Source organism: Dermacentor andersoni, chromosome 3 (assembly GCF_023375885.2).
Source record: "Dermacentor andersoni chromosome 3, qqDerAnde1_hic_scaffold, whole genome shotgun sequence".
In the NCBI taxonomy this organism is placed as follows: Eukaryota; Metazoa; Arthropoda; class Arachnida; order Ixodida; family Ixodidae; genus Dermacentor; species Dermacentor andersoni.
Window position 1 is genome coordinate 114,467,731 of NC_092816.1, and position 22,828 is coordinate 114,490,558.

The following is a 22,828-nucleotide window of genomic DNA, read 5'->3' on the forward strand; positions in this document are numbered from 1 at the left end:
GGACATCGGACAGCGGCGGCGTAACTCAAGGGTTGCTTGTGGTCTTGAAGATCGTTTACCGGGAACGCCTGCCGGATTTCGTCACGCACCACTTCGGCGATTGACGCGAGGGTCTATCAAGTGTCGGTGCCATGATCTTTTGAATTTCCTCTTGGATGAGCTCCCTGACCAACTCACGCAAGGAGTTCTGATACTCGGCAGTCACTGCGGTGGCATTGATTCTAGTGCTGGCGGACAGTCGATCGTATTGCCTGCATCTCTGATGAAGGGCCCGCTCAATAGCCGTAGCCTCTTTGATAAACTCAGCGACAGTGACTGGTGGATTACGCACAAGCCCCGCGAACAACTGCTCTTTTACGCCTCGCATGAGGTAGCGCAACTTCCTATCTTCGGTCATGTTCCGCTCGGCTCTACGAAAGAGGCGGGCCATGTCCTCGGCGAACATTGTGACCGACTCATTAGGTTGTTGCACGCGCAGCTCCATCATTTGCTGGGCGCGGTCGCGTCGGTCGGCACTCGCAAACGTTTCCGTGATCCTCTGCCGAAAGTCATGCCAGCTCGTGAGGCTACCCTCGCGGTTCTCGAACCAAGTACGGCCACTGTCGTCAAGGGCGAAATAGACGTGGGAGAGCTTTTGCTGCTCAGTCCACTGATTAATCTGAGCGACGCGTTCATACTTGTCGAGCCAGTCTTCAATGTCTTCGAAGACTGCACCGCGATAGCGATCGGGAACCAACGGATGCAGAAGGGTTACCTGTTGTGGAGTGGGAAACCGACTGGTTTGGGGTGCTTGTGGTGGACTGGTTTCGGCCATTGCGAGGTGTGTGCAGCTCCTGGAGAGAGGTCGTTGAAGAGCGGAGAACTCCGGGGCAAGGCCTAGCAGTCGACGGCTAAAGCGATGCACGGGTGTCGTAACTGGTGACAGTGCGTCCGGGCTAGATGAGCGACTCCCAGAAGGACTCCGACGCATCAGTCGTGGTCAATACCCAGAACCTCCACCAGTGTCGCGGTACAACGCGGACAGAACACAGGAAGACGTTCTTCACGAACAACCGGACAAGATGATGATGATGATGTTGTCCTGGAGTTTGGCGCTTACCCACTCGCGGGGATTGGCCAAGAGTCGGGCAGACTTTGCTTGTGTGTTCAGAAAATCTGTTCAAATACAAACAGAGCAGAGACACGTCTTCTTCATCATCACCCAATCTCGCTCTGACCCACTAGACAGAGTCCGTTAGTGCTCCCATCGTCGTCGTCATCTGCATAGAATACACGCGTCAATATTGTGAGTCACAAAACCATTTGAGGACAAAAGGATGAAGTTTAGGCAAATGTTTGCGCTTACCATCATTTCCATGTCGACTGAATCACCCGTCTATGTGCAACTCCCGTACACAATAACACCAAAGTTGCGCCCAGTAAGTATTGTGCGAAGCTCTACACTTGAAACAGTAAACTACACCTTCCCTGCCCCATTGCTAGATGGGGCCACTATTCCGGTATACTCGTTTCCCGTTAGATGCCAGATACGTATGAAAAAGTCCATGGAACTGTGCAGTTAAGCTTTGATTTAAAGATTGATGAATAATGCCGAAAATTCAACAACGAATGCGCGCACATGCATTTTTTCGTTGAAAATCTGCGCAAGTGGATCTTTCTTACCTGTAGAGAATCCCTCTCCGTACAGAAGAAGTGAAACAAGACGCCACTAAAAAAAGATAAATCACTCTTGTGAATTCGGCACTCTTTCCAACCCTGACATTCTGACGAAGGCCGCGGATTGAAAGAGGAAGTTGCCTTAAAAGCACGACACGTTTACCAAAATAAATGATACACCTGAGGCAGCTACGAGGGCGTCTTTTCGAATATCACAGCTAATCGCACGCTCATGTCACCCGTTCATTGATGTATATGTTATGTTGAGTATAGGAACGTTCCGCAATGCTGGAGTTAACATTCAATTGCTAGCCCAGTGTGTGTTGGGTGTTCGCTGCCCTACTGTTCATGGATTGGTGCATTTTGTGCTGAAAACCCGTTTGAAAAGTTCTCTCTTCCTTTCCCGATTGATTTATCCAGCTAGGATCGGAAATAGTTGCAGAAAATAGAATAATGTCGTGCTCAATATCCCAAATCCATCAAACCGCACATCCGGCAGTTTAGCCGTTGTCATATTCTACATAAGCGTGCAACAGCACCGCTGCTTGATTGTGCTGTGTAGCATTCGCTAGTGTTCAATGTTGCCCGCAAAAAAAAGGGATTTACTGTTCTTTGAAATTAGCGCATTATTTCGAAGTTCGCAGGCCTAGTAGAAAAGGTCACAATCGGCGACAAGGGGGAAACAGGTAGCTGGTGAGCGAAATGCCGAATGGCGCAGTCAGCAGTGGTTTCGGAGCAGTAGTTAGTGCGTTGCCCTTCACAAAGAACTTTGTAGGTGACGTCCCATAGTCGTTGCAGAACTAGATAAAGACAAAAAATTGGTGACTTCGCCACGCTGGAGCATCGTTGTCTTAAGTCTTACTTTAACACCAGGGTGGTACGCTATATCTTGGTGACGAAGGTTGCACCGGTTCGTGTCGTGCTGTTGACGGGAGATATGCGTTTGCGCCACCTGAGAGTTTGTCCGGTGCATAGGCGCAATTAAATTAAATTCTCGGGTTTAGTGCCAAAGTACGATTTGGTGATACAGCACGGCGTAATGATGCACTCGGAAGTAAATATGACCGCCTGGGGTAACTTACCGAGCATCAAATGCACAGCATACACCGTCATTTTTTAATTTCGCCCACATCGAAATGCAGCGGCAGCTGGCATTCGATCTCTCGACCGTCTCCTTAGCATCCTAATACCATAGCCACTAAGCCACCACGGCGGTGGGTGCGTAGAAGCAACTCGGCAACATTCCCATAATGACGAGGGACTTATCGGGTAAAGGGATGGCGTTCAACACTATTGTGCTCTCAGGCACATTTCAGCAAACCGAAAGGACTGAAGTTGGTTCTTTCTTAAACTACAGTTGTTAGCCGAACGTCCATAAGCATTCACTCCGTCGCCCTTCCTGACGCCCACTTGAACATATATGAAAGCCACCTTAGCTATAGTTTTCTGTAGATTATGTGCGCCATTTGTTTGGAGATAGCAAGCTGTGCCTTTACCGGGAGCAGTGACACTCTGTACCACACAGCATTATATGACCCATGAGGCAGCAAATCAGGTGTTGTCCTCAACGAGTGCTGCCAAAAAGCATCACCGTTGTTGAAGGTTGCTACATATTAGAGCAAGATGGATTAAGGGTGAATAAGATGGCCTAAGTAGGACAGTGCAGATGGAATAAGTCGGGCAGTGCAGCGGTGGCGTAGACATACAGCATCCGCCTCGAGTGCAAGAGGACCGCGGTTCAAATCCCGGTGCCACGCAATTTTCCACCGGATTAAAAAAAAGAAAAACAATCCGCGAGTTCATAAAATTGCATAAACAAGCCTGGAGTGCGGCCTGATTCTGGTGACCAGAACCGCCAACGCACTCCCTCACCAGAGCAGAAAAATATAGGAATTTCGGGTCAAGCTAGAGAACAGGTATTCGGCTTTAACTGAGGAAGAGGACCTTAGTGTTAAAGATATGAACGACAATCTTATGGGCATCATTAAGGACTTTGCAATAGAAGTCGGTGGTAACTTCATTACACAGGATGCCAGTAAGCTACCGCAGGAGACAAAAGATCCGATCAAAAAACGCCAATGTATGAAAGCCTGTAACCCTACAGCTAGAAAAGAACTGGCAGAACTTTCGAAGCTAATCAACAAGCGTAAGGCAGCTGACATAAGGAAGCATAGTATGCATACAATTGAACATGCTCTCAGAAACAGAGGAACCCTAAAAGAAGTGAAGAAAGAACTAGGAACTGGCAAGAATCAGATATGCGTTAAGAGACAAAGCCGGCAATATTAACAATATGCATGAGATAGCTCAAGTAGCTGACGAGTTCTATAGAGATTTGTACAGTACCAGTGGCACCCAAGGCGATAATGGAAGAGAGAATAGTCTAGAGGAATTTGAAATACCACAAGTAACGCAGGGAGAAACAGAGAAAGCCTTGAGAGCTATGCAAAGGCGGAAGGCAGCTGGGGAGGATCTGGTAACAGCAAATTTGTTGAAGGATGGTGGGCAGATTGTTCTAGAGAAACTGGCCACCCTTTATACGCAATGGCTCATGACTTCGTGCGTACCGGAATCTTGGAAGAACGCTAAAATAATCCTGATCCATAAGAAAGGGGACGCCAAAGACTTGACACATTGTAGACCGATCAGCTTATTGTAGTTGCCTGCAAAGTATTTACTAATGTAATCGCAAATAGAATCATGAACACCTTAGGCTTCTGTCAACCAAAGGACCAGGCAGGATTCCGTGAGGGCTATTCAACGATAGACCATATTCACACTATCAGACAGGGGATAGAGAAATGTGCGGAATGTAACCAACCCTTATATGTAGCTTTCATTTATTACGGCAAAGCATTTTATTCACTCGAAACCTCAGCAGTCATGGAGGCATTACGGAATCAGGGTCTGGACGAGCCGTATGTGAAAATACTGAAAGATATCTATAGCGGCTCCACAGCCACCGTAGTCCTCCATAGAGAAAGCAACAAAATCCCAATAAAGAAAGGCGTCAAGCAGGGAGATACGATCTCTCCACTGCTATTCACAGTGTGGTTAAAGGAGGTATTCGGAGACTTGGATTGGAAAGAATTGGGGATAAAAGTTAATGGAGAATACCTTGGTAACTTGCGATTCGCTGATGATATTGCCTTGCTTAGTAACTCAGGGGATCAACTGCAATGCATGGTCACTTACCTGGAGAGACAAAGCCCAAGGGTGGGTCTAAAGATTAATCTGCAGAAAACTAAAGTAATGTTTAACAGTCTCGGAAGAGAACAGCAGTTTCAGATAGGTAGCGAGGCACTGGAAGTGGTAAGGGAATATATCTACTTAGGATAAGCAGTGACCGCAGATCCGGATCATGAGACGGAAATAATCAGAATAATAAGAATGGGCTGGGGTGCGCTTAGCAGGCATTCTCAGATCATGAACAGCAGGTTGCCATTATCCCTCAAGTGAAAAGTGCATAACAGCTGGCTCTTACGAGTAGTCACGTCCGGCGCAGAAACCTGGAGACTTAAGGAAAGGGTTCTACTTAAATTGAGGACGACGCAACGAGCTATGGAAAGAAGAATGATAGCTGTAACGTTAACGGATAAGAAAAGAAATGATTGGGTGAGGGAACAAGCGCGAGTTAATGACATCTTAGTTGAAATCAAGAAAAATAACTGGGCATGGGCAGAACATGTAATGAGGAGGGAAGATAACCGATGGTCATTAAGGATTACGGACTGGATTCCAAGGGAAGGGAAGCGTAGCAGAGGGTGGCAGAAAGTTAGGTGGGCGGATGAGATTAAAAAGTTTGCAGGGACAACATGGCCACAATTAGTACATGACCGGGCTAGTTGGAGAAGTATGGGAGAGGCCGTTGCCCTGCAATGGGCGTAACCAGGCTTATGATGAAGGCGTCCTGTCCCAAACTTAATTAACACATGCAAAGTGCTGGCTCGCAATCCAACTGACGAAAAAAAAACCGTAAAAGCGGATAAAGTTCTCATTTGATTCTTTTCGACAAAATTGAGCATTGTTTTCGATTATCGAAAATTATCTATAACCCTTTCCTCAAACCATTTGCCTGTTGCTGCTTTCGCGATTGCACTCTTACAACTCTTGATACCATTTTAATATTAAAGCTCTAGCGCAAGGGTGTCCCTTTCTTCTTGTGCGTATATTTTGTGCTGCAGGCCCGTCATTGCACATTCATATATATATATATATATATATATATATATATATATATATATATATATATATATATATATACATATATATATGTGGTGTGTGTGTGTGTGTGTGTGTGTGTGTGTGTGTGTGTGTGTTAGTCAGCTCCAGTGATGGCGCTGGCTAACACTCTCAGGATCAGTTCTAGTAGTTACACATAAATACCCAAGAAAGTGAATGGGAGGACGGCGCTGCGGTAGCTCGATTTGTAGAGCATTTATTGCACGCGTAAGGCGAAACACGTGGAATGTTCCCCCCCCCCCCCCCCCCCAGCAGCAAGTTTCTTTTCCACCGTGTTCAATTCTATGGATTTATCATTTCTTTATATGATTTAATAGGTGCAAATAATTTCCCCTGTGTTTTCTTTGGTGTCTATGACTATTGCATTCTGATGATATGAATAACAAAAGTAAGGCCCCTGGGTTAACCCTCTTTGCTCTCGTTCATTACATAACGAAGGTCATCAATCCGTCAACATTGATGCCTCCGCTAGCGCGTGTGGGTTTATAGACCAGTTGCCTTCACCCAAATAATCACGTAATCGTGACGCCTGCGGCAGAAAGGAAGTTTCGCATCTACCGCCAACGTTTCGAAGTGGTGGCGCTGGCTAACACTCCTAGGTTCCCTTCTAGGAGTGGAACATAAATACCCAAGAAAGTGGATGGCAAAACGGCGCCGTGGTAGCTTAATTGGTAGAGCATTGCACGCGCAAGGCGAAAGATGTGGGATTGCTCCCCACCTGCAGCAAGTTGTTCTTGCATCGTTTTCAATTCCATTAATTGATACTTTGTTTATTTCAATTAGGAAGCACAACTAATTTCCCCTGTGTTTTCCTTGCTGTGTAACTTTGTGGGTTTCTTATGCCACACACACACACACACACACACACGCCCACAAATATATATATATTTTGAGACGAGGTTTAGGCAGCCAGTCTCTTCTTTATTCTCTCGAGTAAGAGCCCCACCACCAGGCCCCAAAACGGTGATGATGAGTATGTACAGGTGAGAATATGAAGCGTATGAATATTGCTCACACTAATTTCCCCGCACGCGCAAGCGGCCAGCCAGGCCGCGACTTAGCCAGGAGGGGAACGCCGAACGAATCGTTTTAGGCGCGAAACGTGAACGATCTCCGAACCACGACAACGATGGTCGGAAGAAACGTCTACGGGAGTAACGCGATAGTTCACGGGGGATGTTTGTTAATCAATAATATACGGTCCAAGGAAGCGGGATTCAAACTTCTCGCACAAACCGGGTGTACGAATGGGCGTCCAAAGGAGAACTTCCTCTCCAGGACGAAAGGAGACGTCGCGACGAGAGATGTCGTAACGTTGCTTGCGATCAAGCTGACTGACTTCTGTGTTGAAGCGAGCACGTTGACGGCATTCTTCAAGTGTCGAGACGAACTGTTCGGGTATACTGGCCGAGGTGTTAGTTGGGGCATTGAAGAAAGCGGCGTCGATGGTGAATGTCGGTGAACGGCCGTAAACTAGGTAGAAAGGTGAATATCCCGTAGTTCGTTGGATAGCGGTGTTGTGAGCAAAAGTCACGAAAGGTAAAAGTTTGCCCCAATTGTCGTGGTTTGGCCCGACATACATTGATATCATATCTATTAATGGGCGATGAAATCGCTCGGTTAAGCCATTTGTTTGTGGGTGATATGCGGATGTCGTCTTATGAACCGTGCCACAAGCTCCGAGTACTTCTGCGAGTATTGTTGACATGAAAGTCTTGCCGCGGTCGCTTAACAGTACACGAGGTGCACCATGGCGCAGCACAATGGCATCTAGAAAGAAGGTGGCAACGTCGGAGGCCGAACTAGAGCGTAGAGGAGCGGTCTCTGCGTAACGTGTGAGCTGGTGAACAGCTGTCACGACCCATCGATGACCCGCTGGCGTTATGGGCAGAGGGCCGACTAGGTCTATCCCAACGATGGCAAACGGTGTCTCGGGACATGGGATGGGCTGTAAAAGCCCAGCAGGAGGCGAGGTCGGTCGTTTCCGCCGTTGACACTGAACGCAAGAAGCGACGTACTTGGCCACAAAGGTAGACATGCCTGGCCAAAAGAAACGGCTCCTAACGCGGTGGTATGTTTTGTGGAATCCCAAATGGCCAGCAGATGGGTCGTCGTGCAAGGCTTCAAGGACTTGTGTGCGCATCGAACGTGGAAGAATAGGTACCCAGCGGTGTCCGTCGGAGTTGTATATGTAGCGGTACAGCACATCGTTGTCAAGCTTAAATAGTCGCAGTTGTCGACGTAATCGGGCATTTGGTGCAGATGTAGTTCCGCACAGGCGTTGGATAATGCTGTTGCAGTACGGGTCAGAACGTTGACACGAGGCGAGGTGAGTGACGCGATTGGAAGATAACGTGTCGGTAACCGATAGAGGTAATAACGGTAATAACGGAAGTGACGACTTAGTCTCATCATCAAGTGGTGAGAAATGGAGAGATGTACTCGAAGCTAATAGTGGCAGCGGGCAGTGAGAGAGAGCGTCGGCATCTTGATGCTTTTTCCCAGACTTGTAGACAACGTCAAAATCGTACTCTTGTAAGCGTACCACCCAGCGAGCAAGTCGTCCGGACAAATTTTTGATTGACGACAACCAGCATAAGGCGTGGTGGTCGGTTATGACTGTGAAATGGCGTCCGTAAAGATATGGTCGAAATTTTTGGATCGCCCAAACTACTGCGAGACATTCCTGTTCTGTGATCGAGTAATTCTTTTCGGCAGCTGTTAGTGCGCGACTGGCATAGGCAACAACTCTCTCTCGTGAGGTGGTATCACGCTGTAAAAGTACAGCACCGATCCCATGGCCACTAGCGTCAGTGTGCAAGCAAGTTGGTGCGTTCTCATCGAAGTGACAGAGGACAGGGTCGGTGGTTAATGCCTGCTTGAGGGCTTGGAACGAAAGTTCGCAGTCATCTGTCCAAGGGAAAGCAGTGCCCGACGTGAGCAACTTGTGTAGCGGCGACGCCACGGCCGCAAAATGACTGATGAAGCGGCGGAAGTAGGATGCCAGGCCCAAGAAACTTCTTAATTGCTTTTGATTTTCAGGGCAAGGGAAGCGAAGCACGGCAGCAATCTTTTCGGGATCGGGTCGAATGCCATCTTTGCTGATAAGATGGCCCAACACTTTGATGTTCTTTCTGGCAAAATGGCATTTCTTTGTGTTGAGTTGGAGTCCAGCGTTGGAAATGCATGTGAAAATTTCGTCCAAGCGCTCAAGGTGCTGACGAAAAGTTGTAGAAAAAATAACGATGTCATCTAAATAGCACAGACATGTCTTCCACTTAAGGCCACGTAAAACTGTGTCGATCATGCGTTCAAATGTTGCAGGGGCATTACATAAACCGAATGGCATGACGTTGAACTCGTAGAGTCCGTCTGGTGTTGCAAAGGCTGTCTTGTCCTTGTCCGCGTCGTGCATGGGGATTTGCCAGTATCCGGATCGGAGGTCTAGACTAGAGAAATATTCTGCACCCTGGAGGGAGTCAATGGCATCGTCAATTCTTGGCATCGGATATACGTCTTTGCGCGTGATCTTATTAAGAGCTCGATAATCGACGCAGAATCGTACAGAGCCGTCTTTCTTGCGAACCAGCACGACAGGAGACGACCAAGAACTGGAGGATGGCCGAATGATGTCTCTTTTGAGCATGTCATTAACGTTATCCGCAATGATTTTCCGTTCTGCGGAAGACACGCGATACGGGCGGCGGCGTACAACCGAACTGCCTTCGGTTTCGATGCGATGTACAGCGACAGAAGTGCGCCCCAGAAGGTTGGAGTGGACGTCAAATAAGGCTCTGTGTTTGTGCAGGAGTGCCAGAAGGTCTTCTTTCTGCGTAGTGGTCAAATCGGGATCTATCGCGGCCGTTAAAGCAGCGGCAGCAGTGTGATAATCAGTTGTGGTAGACAAAGGTGGTGATTCGGTGTGAAGCGGTACGAGCGAAAGAGGTTCGGTGTCAGTAAAGCATGTCACAGTAGAGCCCTGGGAGAGCACAACTGGCGAAGAAGTAGGGTTGTGAACAGCGACTAACGCTCTACCGTCCTGAAACCGTACTAGGCTAGGAGTAATGCTAAGCCCACCAGAAATGCAGTAACCGCTCGGTGCAAGGAACACATCACCATTAATAATAGTGTCGGAAGTCAGTGTCAGAATATGCTCATTGCCCACGGGAATGAAACAGTCGGCAGACGTGACAAAACGCAGGCTATGAGCATCGACAGCGGACGAAGATTCAGTGTCCGTCATATGAATAGTTCGCTGACGGCAAGAGATGAAAGCTGAGGCGGAGGACAGGAAGTCCCATCCCAAAATCATCGCGTAAGTGCACGAAGACAGCACGACGAACTGAATGTGGTGGAGGATGCCATCAATGAAAACGCGCGCAGTGCAAACACCGGAGGGCTGAACAAGAACTGCATTAGCACAACGAAGGGGAGGGCCATTATACGGTGTCTTCACTTTTCGCAATCGAGAACACAAGTCAGCACTAACAAGGGAAAGCGATGCACCTGTGTCAACCAAGGCTTCGATTCGGACACCTTCAACACACACCAAAAGTACATTTGACGGGCGCTCAGGAGGAGTTTCACGTTGTCCAAAAGATGCAGCTTTCCCTCCTGAAGCTGCACCATCTAGTTTTCCGGGCGGTGATCGGAGGACGAAGTAGCGGGTCGTAGAGGGGAAGAAGAGCGCCGCATCGGTGATGGAGAGCGACGACGCGGGAAACGCAATGAACCGGCAGTGTTGAAGTCCTGTGGAGATGGGGAACGTCGTGGATAATAATCGTAGTCAGAACGCCGACGTCGTGGTACAGGGCCAGAAAACTGATCCCTTTCAAAGCCGTCATAGCCACGTCTTTCATCTTGCTGGCGGCGTCGGCAAAACCTGGAAATGTGGCCACGGATGCCGCAGTAGTAACAAACCGGTCGAGGTGGGCTCCATGCGTTATAAGACGGAACAGGCGATGGTCTTGCAGTGATAGGATTCAGGGACATGTGCGGTGCAGGTGCCTGTTGTGGTGGCTGCTGGGAGGGTGGCACTATAGAGGCAACCTGAGCGTACGTTGGCGTATGGATAGGGTGCGGGCTCGTGATTTGCGGGCAGGTCGCGGCAGCTAACTCTTCCCTCACGATATGGCGTAGGCCGCCACCAGGAGGCGTCAGATGGACCTCAGGAGGGTTTGACGAAGCTTGGGCGTGCAGTTCCTCACGGATGATGGAGCGAATCAAGGCACGTAGGTCGCTGTCGTTGGACGCCTTTAAATCAGATGTGTCAGGGTGTAAGCGGAGCGTATGAAGCTCATCGAGACGCTGACACGTACTGATGATGTCGGCGACGGTAGTGGGATTCAGCACTACAAGAGCATTGAATGCCGCAGTCCCAATACCCTTGAGCAGGTGGCGTACACGGTCACTCTCTGCCATCGAGGTGTTCACGCGGCGGCAGAGGGCGAGAACGTCCTCTATGTACGAAGTGTAGGACTCGCCGGAGTGCTGAACACGCTCAGCAAGCTTCTTCTTAGCGATATCGGAGCGGACAGACGAGTTCGCGAAAATCTGGCGTAGATGATGTTTAAAGATGCTCCAGTTGACCAAATCAAGCTCATGATTGTAAAACCAAGTTTTCGCAACTCCGGTTAGGTAGAAGGCGACGTGAGCAAGTTTTGCTGATTCGTTCCAGTGGTTAAAGTCACTCACGCGCTCGTATAGCTCCAGCCAGTCGTCAACGTCGTCACCTGGAAGCCCAGCAAATACCGGTGGATCCTTCTGAGGGGTGGTGACTGTCCAAGAAGGGGTTCCCGCAGGAGTAGGCAAGGTGGATGTCGTGGTACTGGTCTGCTGGTCTTGCGACATGGTTGAGGGCAGTTGGTAGAGGCGGCGACCCGAGCGGAGCTCCAGGGATGTAGCGGAGGTGAAGCTGGAGAGAGACCGGGAGCGAGAGGGCGAAGGAACCGGACAGCACACTCCACCACTTGTGAGACGAGGTTTAGGCAGCCAGTCTCTTCTTTATTCTCTCGAGTAAGAGCCCCACCACCAGGCCCCGAAACGGTGATGATGAGTATGTACAGGTGAGAATATGAAGCGTATGAATATTGCTCACAATATATATATATATATATATATATATATATATATATATATATATATATATATATATATATATATATATATATATATACATATATATGTATATATATATATATATATATATATATATATATATATATATATATATATATTCGCATGATAAAGCACGTCATAGGACCCTCGGTTCACCCGAGGGTTCTTAGCAGCAAAAAAGATACGCTGCCGTGGGGACAAGGCATCGTATCTGTGAGCCTGGACGACCGTTCCAAAGCAGTTAATGATGGCGCAATAGCCGCGCACCCCTGTTGCGTAAAAGCGTTTTGTATTTGCATTTCCTCTCAACCATTTTTACAAGAGCATTTGAATGTTTTATTGAAAGTATCCCTCAATTCGAAAGTGTAATCAGGGGATGATGCATTCAATACCGGAAAGACAAATACATTGAGGAGGCTGCTGTAGTATATCGTATCGATGTAACTCTTTCGTTGATGTAGACAAATTCATCAGCCCTTCCACTCTGTAAAGAAGTACAAACTGCGAAGCTGTGGTGCATTTCACCTCAATCGACGCATCTGTGTATATACAGTAATTATTATTAATATTATTATTATTATTATTATTATTATTATTATTATTCCGATTGGGTGTAATGAACAGTTCAGATGGTAGCGTCTGTTCGTAACCGAGAAGGCAGGTGAAGCAGAGCAGGAACAGCTGGTTGCCCGAACGGCTCACACTCGTGCTAAGCACTGGCGATCCGGATGGCCCACGGTTGCACTGCAGGCATGATACAGACGATCTGGCTGGCCTTGTTCTTGTGTTCTTCTTCTTCATTACAGTTACCCCCGGTGCAAAAGCGGAGCCAACCTGGCGACTTACGATGTGGATACGAGCGGGTCATAGAATTGTTTCAGGCGGCGAACGTGAACAACATCCCGCCCACGGCGGCGCTTGTCAGGTGTCGGTGTAAGCGGCTCTATGACATAGCTGAGCGGACAGGTGCGTTCGACGATGCGGTATGGCCCATCACACTGCGAGAGAAGTTTTGTCGAAAGTCCAGGCGTGGTAGAAGGCCCAGACAACAAGACAAGTGTGCCAGGAGCGAAGTTAGGATTCGCAGCGTCGCCATCACCATTGGCCTTTTGTCGTTGTTGGTCGGCTGAGGTGAACTTTCGGGATAATTGGCGGCATTCCTCGGCATATCGGGCGACGGCTGAAACGGGAGCACACTCTGCCGTGTCTGGTGTATAAGGCAAAACCATATCGATGGTATGGGAAGGATCGCGACCGTAGAGAAGAAAATATGGAGAAAATCCTGTAGTACTTTGTGTAGCCGTATTATATGCGCACGTGACAAATGGGAGGATGATGTCCCAGTTTGTATGTTCCGATGAAACGTACATGGTGAGCATATCACCAAGGGTGCGATTGAAACGCTTCGTAAGGCCGTTAGTTTGAGGATGGTACGCAGCGGTGGTCCGGTGAACTATGCGGCACTGAGCAAGCAGAGCTTCAACCACCTGCGACAGAAACACACGGCCTCTATCACTCAGGAGCTCCCGAGGTGGGCCATGACGAAGAATGAAACGATGGAGTAGAAAAGATGCAGCGTCACTGACGGTCGCTGCAGGTAGAGCAGCGGTTTCAGCATAGCGTGTAAGGTGATCAACTGCGACAATAATCCATCGTTTTCCAGCGGGTGTTAGCGGTAGCGGCCCGTACAGGTCAATTCCCACACGGTCGAAGGCATGTGCAGGGCACGGAAGCGGCTGTAATTAACCGTGCGCCGGATGAAGCGGAGATTTGCGGCGTTGGCATTGCGGGCACGAGCAGACAAGCGTTTGGACAAAAGTAAACATTCCTCGCCAGTAGTAACGTTGCCGCAGGCGCTCATACGTCTTCAAAACGCCTGCGTGTGAACATTGTGGGTCAGTATGGAAAGAAGCGCTCATGTTGGAACGCAAAGCCCTACGGATAACCAGGCACCACTTACGACCATCGAGCTGGTAGTTGCGTCGATGCAAGAGGTTATCCCAGACAGCAAAGTGGACAGCCTGGCGACGCAGGAAGCGGGAGGTGGGAGATGCAGGCGAGCCAGAAAGGAGATCCACAAGAGAGGCGACCCAAGGATCCTAGCGCTGTTCTGATGCGAAGCTGTCGATGTCGACCGAGTAAACCACCTTAATGGTGTAGAGGGAGGCCGTGTCGGCTGGCAGCGGAGAGCGGGACAGAGCGTCAGCGTCAGTGTGCTTGCGACCTGAGCGGTATATGACGTGTATGTCGTATTCTTGAATGCGCAGAGGCCAGCGGGCAAGGCGTCCAGACGGGTCTTTTAAAGAGGAGAAACAACAAAGGACGTGATGGTCAGTAACCACATCGAAAGGCCTGCCATATAAATAAGGGCGAAACTTCCCGAGTGCCCTAACGATGGCCAGGCATTCTTTTTCTGTGACGCTATAATTGCGTTCCGCTTTGGTCAGCGCACGACTGGCGTAAGCAACGACATAATCGGAGTAGCCAGGCTTGCGTTGCGCAAGGACAGCGCCAAGGCCAATACCACTGGCATCGGTATCCACTTTAGTCGGGGTGGTGGGGTCGCGTCGCAGTATAGGCGGAGACGTCAGGAGGCGGCGTAAGGTCATGAACGCGGTGTCGCATGCTGGAGACCAGGAGGATAGGTGGTTGGCACCAGTTAAGAGTTGTGTCAGAGGTGATATAATCGAGGCAAAATTGCGTGCAAAGCGTCTGAAGTAAGAACAGAGGCCGATGAAGGCGCGAAGTTCTTTGAGTGTCTTAGGTTTCGGATACTCTGCCACAGCGCGAAGTTTTGATGGGTCGGGGCAAATACCGTCTAGTGATATGATGTGACCTAGATTCATGAGCTTGCGCGCAGTGAACTGGTACTTTTTCAGGTTCAGTTGCAGGCCCGTGTTGGTCAAGGACGCCAACACTTACCTAAGGCGAAGAAGATGCGTGCTGAAATCAGGGGCGAACACAACGATGTCGTCGAGGTAGCCCGAACACGGGCTCCATTTTAGGCCGTGCAAGATATTGTGCATCATTCGTTCAAGCGTAGTAGGCGCATTGCATAAGACAAATGGCATCACATTGAATTCGTATAAACCATCTGGAGCAATGGATGCAGTTTTACGGCGATCAGTTGCTGACATAGGGACCTGCCACTAGTCCGAGCGTACATCCAACGAAGAGAAGAATTCAGCGTCTTGCAAGCTGTCCAGAGCGTCGTCAATGCGCGGTAGAGGGTTGACGTCTTTTCGGGTTATCTTATTAAGACGGCGATAATCGACGGAGAACCGAATGGAACCATCTTTTTTTGTGACAAGGACCACCGGGGATGCCCATGGGCTATTGGAAGGTCGAATGACGCCGCGCTGAAGTATGTTGTCCACGTGCTCACTGATCACCTGACGCTCCTTGGCGGATACGCGGTACGGGCGCTGCCGCAATGGCGCGTTGGAGCCAGTGTCGATGTGATGGCGGAAGGTTGACGTGCGACCCAGAGTAGGCTGAGCGACATCATAAGAAAAGCGGAACTCGGCAAGTAGATGAAGAAGCTGGGAGCGCTGCTCGGGACTAAGGTCTTCGGCAATGGAAGGTGTGAATAAGTCAGGTGAAGGCGGAGCAGAAGTGGAAAGTGCACAGAAATCAGTGAGCTCTGCATACGAAGCATCCGGCACATCGGTTATAAGCATTTCATCAAGAGGCTCAACATGGGCAAGTGCTTCGCCGCAAAGAGCCGTCAGGGCTGTAGGAAGCGGATTGCAGACAACGATGGCACTGAAACCGGCTGAACTGTCAAGCGTGGCCAAAGGGAGGGGAATCCGAAGGAGTGAAGAGGACGGCGCCTTCAGAGACAGCGTCACGGAAGACGGGAACAATTTCAAACGAGGACGGCGGTATGGCGATGTCTTCCCGAAGAACTAGATTAGCGGGAAGAGAAGTGGTGCCGACGAGGGGCACGTCACACAGAGGTGATAATTCGACTTCAGCACGTGCACAATTGATGATGGCGTTATTTCGCGAAAGAAAGTCCCACCCAAATATCACGTCATGAGAACAGGACAGCAGAACCACCAACTCCACAATATATAGAACACCCTCAATAACTCTAGCTGTGCATGCTGCTGAAGGCTGAACTTTGTGGGCGCTTGCCTTGCGAAGAGAAAACCCAGAAAGTGGCGTCGTAACTTTTCGTAAAGCGCGAGAGAGGCGTTCGTTTAGGACAGTCACGGCTGCTCCAGTGTCAATGAGCGCAACGGTAGAGACGCGGTCAACAGTAAGGTCGATAAAGTTCGAAGGCGACAGAGGAGGGCTTGTACAGATCGATGACGACGCAGTTCCTGCCTCCTGAACTGCGGCGCTTAGTTTTCCTCTTGCGTGAGTGAACGGCACCGACGCATGGGGGACAACGAGCGGCGACGCGGGGAAGGTGAACGACGTGTGAGGACCGGGCACTCGGCTGGTTGCCTGCTCGACTGCCGACTAAAATAACTGTCGTGCAAAGGCTGCACGTTGGCGTAGGGAAGTGACTGCACAAACGCATTAGAGTGCAGCATACGGTGGCGACAGAGTCGTGCAACATGGCCGGGAATACCGCAGGCATAACAGATGGGCCTGTTGTCTTGCGTGCGCCAAGTATTATCAAAGGCAAGAGCAGGAGCCAACGGGATGATGAACGGATGGTAGCAGCCGAGGATGTAGCACGATAAGTGGTTGACGAGGAGGCTGCGCGGCGACGGATGCGTAAGTGAGTGGCGCGGCGACAGGACACTGCTGATGCTGCATTGGTAGAGCCTCAGCAACTTGTTCTTCAATAACCCACCGGAGCGTAGGGGCGAGCTGTGTAGGAGGCTGTTGCGGCAGCGGCTGCTGTTGGGGTAGCTCAGCGAAGGGTAGTAGAGAAAGCTGACGTACAACTTCCTCCCGCACGAAAGCTTGGATTTGTGTGAGCAAGGGGGAGCCATCAGAGAAGACTGTCATGGGAGAGAGGGCCACGTCAGCCACTGAGCGGCGCCTGGTCAACTCAAGATGCCTCCTCAACTTGTCGTAGCTTTGGCACAAGTTTACGAGCTCTGCTGCGGTGGGCGGACACTTGGCGATCAACATTTGGAAAATGTCATCTGCGATGCCCTTCAAAATGTGCTTCAGTTTGTCATTTTTGGGCCTAGAAGCACCCACAGGTTTGCATAGGTCGAGAAGCTCTTCGATATAACAGGTGAATGTTTCACCGGGTTGTTGTGCTCGCTCTCGTAACCGCTGCTCGGCGCACAACTTGTGGACGGCGGGGCGACCGAAAACTGCAGAGAAACTGGTCTTGAACGCGAACCAGGACTGAAAGTCGGCTTCGAGATTTTTAAAGCACCGGTGAGCCACTCCCGCAAGGTAGAAGATGACCGCATTTAACTTGGCGGTACCGTCCCATCGATTGTGTAAGCTCACCCGTTCGTAGGTAGACAACCAGTCATTGACGTCCTGTTCATCCGTACCGCTGAAAACCGCTGGATGGCGTTGCGGGACAGCGCCAGAGCAGGCAACGGAGGGTGGCGGCGACGTCGGCTGGGGAGAGTCAGGCATGACGGGAGGCAGAGTCCGAGACCAGAGTTCCAGGTTGGATATGTTCTTGAATACCCCGCACCTTCCACCAATTGTAATGGGGTGTACTGAACAGTTCATATAGTAGCGACTGTTCGTAAACGAAAAGGCATGTGACGCAGAGCAGAAACAGCTGGTTGTCAGAACGGCTCGCACTCGTGCTGAGCACTGGCGATCCGGCTGGCCCACTGGTTGCAATGCAGGCATCATACAGACGATCTGGCTGGCCTTGTTCTTGTGCTCTTCTTCTACATTATTATTATTAATATTATTATTATTATTATTATTATATACTATTACTATTATATATTAATATTACTACTACTACTACTACTGCTGCTGCTATTACAAACACGGAGCTCCCCGTTTCCCTCCCGCAGAAGACCTTGTTTTGACAGCAGAGCGGAATCCCACAATATTTACAACTTCACTGTGAACTAACTATGAGAAGTAAATGAAACTCGGCGTATTGATAGATTGGTTTCGTTATAATTTTTACACGATGTCTACATTAGCTTGAGAGCTTCAGAGCATTGGCGAGAAACTGGTGACGAATTTCGTGTCGACGCGATGCGTAGACGCACGGACATCGGCCGCCGCCTGAGGGTAGCTACATAGAGCTTCGCTGCAAAAGATGCAGTCAAATAAATGCTGCCAGCAAGTGTAGGCAAAGAAAGAAAGAAGACGTTGAAATACGTCTTACAATCAACCACGCCGTTGAAGAGTTGCCATCCTGGCGATCTGCTGGGAGGACGAGGTCAGCGCATCGTAATACGATGCGATGTTGCGTTCTTCAGGGTAGCATATCCCATCGTTGCCGACAAGTTGTTGCAACACCTGGTTCTCGAAGCCCAACTGGCGCTACTTTGGGTAGCGTGGCATCATCGGCAGGCTGCAGGCGTCCGGTAGACCATGGCGACCAGGCAAGGACAAGACCATGGCTAGTGTGAAACTTGCACGATTTATTCAATGGTTGGTGAAATATAAGAAGAAAATAACAAAGTGTAAAAGTACATTGCGGAGCCCCTTTAATAGGCTCGCTAATATCGTAGGCGAGACCTTGTTCACGTCAACGTCACGTGAGAGGCACTGAGTCTGGTTGTGGGTGGGTAGCTCCCGCTTTCGGTGAGCTTGTACGGGCCCGCATCAGCAGGTGGCACTACGCAGGTGACGTTGTAAGTCCTCTTCATGGCATTGCAGCTACTCTCACTTTCGGTGAGCCTGTAGGTCCGGGATGAGTGGCTTGATCTTTTCTTCAAAGCGACCGTGGTTCGTGGAAATTCTCCTGTAGAGCTTTACAGTTCTCGGAAAGGGTCCCTCTTTGAGTCGCACAGTATGTGAAAAGGATTCTCCCGCACACACACAAAGGGGCCTGTGAAAAATGCGGGGCCCCAGCGAGAAGGGTAACCCCTCGAGAAAAACCATCGCAAATTAGGCATCCATACTTCGTTCCGCTTAGGCATGCACACACGCGAAAGGCCTGTAGGCACTGTGGGGCGCCTGCCAGACCGGTCATCCACTCGAGACTACCATGGCAAATTAGACATTCATCCTTCGTTCCGGTTCACCAAGTTCCTTCGAGCGTCCTTTCTTTTCGTGGGGTGTTACATGCCAACCGTAACAGCATCTCCAACGGGGAAGGAAGATCCCGACGGGTAGGAGTCAGCCGCCTCTGGGAGAGGGATCGGCGTTTCAGCAGCGAAATTTCCCTCAGGGGTGACGAAACCTTAGTTCCTAGCTGGTAGATTCCTGGGAGGTGTTCATCAGTCCTCGTGGCGCTCTTTTGTCTTTTCTCCCTGGTCCCATACAATGACACGGGACTTGCAAACAGGTCTCACCGCTTTTCGTCTCCTGTTTTGGCCAGCAATTACCGCAGAACAGTGCCGGACCCACGACCCCAAAGTCGCGAGCACATGGCCACCCTCCCCCAAGATGCACCAAGCTTCACAAAAAAAAAAAAAAGAATACCCATAACTGCTTTCCCATTCTCTTCGCGCGTCCTACCCCCCAGAACACTAAAAACAGCAATTTCTTGAAAGCATTTAGGCGTGGTCACTAAAATCAGCTAACAATCAAGTACAACTTCGCGGTAAAAAAAATTTATGAAAAGAAAATACCGACGTAAAAACGCAACGGAAACCCGAATGAGCATGAGGCTTTCGTTACTCTAGGGGCAGCGATTCAGACCGTCGGCGTTGCCGCTAACCTTACCCTTCTTGCAGCGAATATCGAAGGTGTACTATTCAAGAGCCAAGCTCCAGCGCAAAAGACGACCGTTTTTCGTAGACATTGACTGAAGCCATGTGAGGGGACAGTGGTTAGTCTTTATTGTGAACCTTGAACCAGGTATACAGCAAGCTAGCTACTTTGCCGCCTAGACTATACAGGCGCATTCCTTTTCTGATGTGCTGTATCCTTCCTCTCGAACTGAAAGCTTTCTACTGGCGTACAGTAGATGGCGTTCATTTTCGTCATCTCTCTTTTGACAAAGCACCACCCCCATACCCCTGTCGCTGTCATCCTACTGAAGAATGAATGGCTTAGAGTAGTCGGGCGCGTTCAACGCTGGCTGACTCGCTAGCGCTTTCTTTACCTTACTAAAAGCGTTTTCTTTTTTGTCATCCCACTTTATCGTTTGTGGTAAAAGCATCTGTTAAAGAACTTGCAATCTCGGAATAAGGCGGGATATATATTTGGCAATAACCTGCCGAGGCAAGGAATGACGATGTCCAGCTTGGTGCGTGGTTGCGGGAAGTTGTCTATTGCTGTCTGTTTAACCTCGGAAGGCCCACGATGACCTTGCCTTATTACGTGACCCAGATAAGCTACCTCCGCGCGCCCTAATTGGCATTTGGGAGCCTTGACAGTTAAGTTGGCCTCTCGTAGACGACACAACACGGTTCCCAAGTATTGCATATGGTCCGTCCATGATGAAGAAAAGATTGCTATGTCATCGAGATACGGAAGTGCAAAGTCCTCCATTGCTCGTAGCACCTGGTCCATAAGGCTAGAGAAGCAATATGGCGCATTCTTTAATCCAAAGCTAACGACTTTCGGACGAAAGGTTCCCATCGGGAAATAAACGCCGCAAGCCTGCTTGCCCTCTCGGTGAACAGAACCTGCCAGTACCCTCTGACTAAATCGACCGTAGAGATGAAATTAGCACTGCTAACTATCTCAAGCCTTTCCTCGATACGCGGTACTGGCTAGATCTGGTCGTTCGTGATTAAGTTGAGCCTATGGTAGTTGAAACACGGTCGCGGCTCCTGTCCTGGGACTTCAACCAAGATAAGAGGAGAGGTATAATCGCGCTCTCCTGGCTCGATTATACCTACCTCTGACATCTTGTTTATTTCAGCGGCAATGACTTGACGTTGACGAAGTGAAAAGCGATAAGATTTCGAACGAACTGGGTCCGATCAGGTTAACTCGACATCGTGAACAATCGCAGGAGTCCTGCCAGGTGTGTCTGAATATTTGTCTTTAAATTAAAACACGAGCTCCCTCAGTTCGGCCCTTTGATTGGGAGACAATTGAGACAACCACGGAAATGTAGGCATCCATCCTTCGTTCCAGTTGAGCAGGGTCCTTCGAGCGTCCTTTTTTTCCCGGTATGTTACATACCTACCGTAACAGCGATCAACACGATGCAGTGCGATGTAGTCAACGCGATTCAGTCGGCCAACGCGTTGTCTCTCACCCGCGATAACGGAGGTCTGAAGGGCGTGCAGTGGGTTGGATCACGTAGTTCATTGGGAATATTTGTGAAACAACATGATAAGGATGATGGTACTTCGAAACTAGCTTAGATGGAAAGCCAGGAACAGTAACAAGTAACCACTTATATCTAAGGGAATGGATGAAAAAAAGCATGTTGAGTCACGTTGCGACGCTATTTTCGGTCACACTCGGCAACGCATGTGCAAGAACGGCGCAGTTGTCAGCAATCCTTGAAGTGTTGAGCGACCGCCGAAATACGTGACACTCGTCAGGCTAGAGATTGTAAGTTTTGATTGTTTTATTGAGACAGAATGGTTCGCCGCTCTTCTAGCGGAAAAAATGATAAGAATCTTGTAATGTGTTGCGAGGTGCTGATGTAGGTGTATACGAAGAACGGAAGCACATTATCCCTGTCGGAGCAGTGTGGCGCTACATATATTGAAAGCATGTCAACAAATGTTTGGTTAACCCGTCGGTCTGCGTATCATAAGTGCCAGTGACGTGCTCCCTCTTAGGGCATTAGGGGAGGAGTGACTACGCGACATCTGAGAGGAGTACGTTACCCCGATTCCTCAGAAGTTTGCAAGGCACACTATGCACAAGATAAACTTGGCAACGCCGCTCGCTGTTCCCGCAAGTCAAGCGGTGGTTTCGGCACACCATGTGAAATGATCCACGGCGCCAACGAACCAACGGTTCCCAGCAACCGTACATGAAGCGGCCGTATAGATCAGCGCTAACACGGTAAGGCGGGCAAGCGGGGTTAAGGAAGCGTCCGCAGTGGGGCGGCGAGCAGCCAAGGCACAGATTTTCGACGCCGGCAGTCACCCCAGGTGCGCATGTCATAATATTCATCAGCCTGGTTACGCCCACTGCAGGGCAAAGGCCTCTCCAACACTTCTCCAACTACCCCGGTTATGTACTAATTGTGGCCATGTTGTACCTGCAAACTTCTTAATCTCATCCACCCACCTAACTTCTGCCACCCCCTGCTACGCTTCCCTTCCCTTGGAATCCAGTCCGTAACCCTTAATGACTATCGGTTATCTTCCCTCCTCATTAAATGTCCAGCCCATGCCCTCTTCTTTTTCGTGATTAAGATATCATTACCTCGCGTTTGTTCCCTCACCCAATCTGCTCTTTTCTTATCTCTTAACGTAACACCCATCATTCTTCTTTCCATAGCTCGTTGCGTCGACTCTTTTCGTATGCCTCCAGGTTTCTGCCCCGTACGTGAGTACTGGTAAGACACAGCTGTTATACACCTTTCTCTCGAGGGATAATGGCAACCTGCTGTTCATGATCTGAGAATGTCTGCCAAACGCACCCCAGCCCATTCTTATTCTGCTAATTATTTCAGTCTCTTTCAGTCTGGCAGCGTTATACTGCCACGCAAAATACGTCTTGATATGCTGACAAATCCATTCTGCCTAGCCGCTCTGAGTATCCAGTGCTACAGTGATTGGTGAGCAGCGATCTCTTATTGTCTTCGGAATTGGGGAAGTGAATATTT